The following is a 2,030-nucleotide window of genomic DNA, read 5'->3' on the forward strand; positions in this document are numbered from 1 at the left end:
ATAGTAAAACGTTAAAAACCAAAGAAAAAGGAAATTTTAAAGCCATCAGGATGAACAAAAAAGGCAGGTTGCCTTCAAAAGAGCAACAATTAGGCAAACAGCTGACTTTTAAACAGAGGTAATAAAAGCTAAAAGACAAGAGAATAATATCTTTAAGGTGCTAAAAGAAAATAATACCCAACCCAAAATTTTAACTCCCAAATTATAACTCCAACCCAAAACTCTACCAAAACTATATTTCAAGAATAAAGTGAAATAAGACAGACAAAACAGAATTTGTAACCAGTACATCTGCACTAAAAGAAATACTAAAGGCGTGTTTTTCAGGCAGAAGGGAAATGATTCCAGGTACAACTCAAACCCAGGAAGGAATGCGGCGAATGAACGAGGGGCCTGGCTCTCCGCAGGGGCGTCCTCAAAGCCCCTGTCCCCTGCAGCCGTGTCTACCTCAGTCTCCTCGAGAGCCTGAACAGCTGCGGGAGCTCCTCATCGGAGGGCTGAGCTTTGCAACAACTGGTGGGAGTCTGAGCCATTCTGAGCAGTGGGAAACGCTCACGGACGGGGTGGTAAATGAGAGATGCAGACGGTGCTCCCGAGGCTGGGGTTTGTCCTGCACGCAGCTGTGGAGGAGGCGGATGCTGCCGTGAATGCAAAGCACGCAGGTGGATGCAAGAGTTGGGCAACCACAGAGGGCTGTCTCCAGAGAAGATTCTCCAAGATCAGAGGCTCGCTGAACTGTGAGAAAGATCTCTGCTGGTGGCATTCAAGAAGACCATGAAGAACATCACCTAAGAGGTTATTTTGAACAGTATGAGAAAATTAACTGACTGACATCACAATTAACCGAGGCAGTGGCAGGAAGAGGGGCTTTTCTTTGGCAACCTTGGATGAGCGTGACTCCATAGATAAGACTGTCATTCAGAAATACCACCCTGTGAATGGCCACAACGGTAAGGTAAGGAAAGCCCTGTGGAAAAAAACAGTTGGCTGGTGCTTCATCCATCAAAGAGGTCGAAGTGGTTCTGAAAACTTTGGTGGTGGTCATAGGAGGTGGGTTTGGTGGGAATGACAACTTTGGTAGTGGAAGAAACTTTAGTGGTCATGGTGGCTTTGGTGGCAGCCGTGGTGGTTAGTGGATATAGTGGCAGTGGGATGACTATTATGGATTTAGTAATGGTGGAAACAATTTTGAAGGGATGGAAGCTACAGTGATTTTGGCAAATACAACAATCAATCTTCAAATTTTGGACACCTGAAGGAAGGAAACTTAGGAGGCAGAAGCTCTGGCCCCTATGGTGGTAGGGGCCAATACTTTGCTAAACCACAAAACCGAGGTGGCTATGGCAGTTCCAGAAGCAGGAGTAGTTATGGTAGTGGCAGAGGTTTTAATTCCTGCCAGTAAACAAAGCTTAGCAGAAGAGAGGAGCCAGAGAATTAACAGGGAAGGTACAGGTTACAACAGATTTGTGAATTCAGCTAAGCACCTTGATGGTAGGGCCTAGCTGCTACAAAGAAGATATGTCTTAGTCAATACTCATATCTTATGGGCAAGAAACTCAAGGACCGTACTAGTGACTAATTGTATAACAGGTTATTTCTTTTTCTGTTCTGTGGAAAGTATAAAGCATTCCAACAAAGAGTTTTAATATAGATTTTTTTTTGCAGCCATGCTGTTGATTGTTAAATGTAATAGTCTAATCATGGCACTGAATGAATGTGTCTTTAAAAAATAAGTAATAAACAGACTAATGGCAATAATAATAATAAAGTTTAAAATACAGACCTTTTAGATACAAATTAAACACACTGACATTCATATTTAAAGTATGAATTAAAGACAGAATTAAAGAACATAATAATGGCTTAAGAGTTTAGAAGGGGCTAAAAGGAATAGAGGTATCCAAAAGAAGTCTAAGTTCCTTTCATTGCCCATGAAGAGGATAAAATATCAATTAATATAAGGTTTTGAGAATCAACAATGTATGTCATAATTTTGTGGTTAACCAGTAAAAGAACTGTAGAAGAATGTG

The 2,030-nt window shown here is 41.5% G+C and overlaps 1 pseudogene; it reads left to right on the top strand.

Annotated features, from left to right (window-relative positions):
* Window positions 1-380: 380 nt before the first annotated feature.
* Window positions 381-1,402, top strand: LOC103582627 (annotated as a pseudogene).
* Window positions 1,403-2,030: the final 628 nt, after the last annotated feature.

Source organism: Galeopterus variegatus, unplaced genomic scaffold, assembly GCF_000696425.1.
Source record: "Galeopterus variegatus unplaced genomic scaffold, G_variegatus-3.0.2 Scaffold17052, whole genome shotgun sequence".
NCBI lineage: Eukaryota > Metazoa > Chordata > Mammalia > Dermoptera > Cynocephalidae > Galeopterus > Galeopterus variegatus.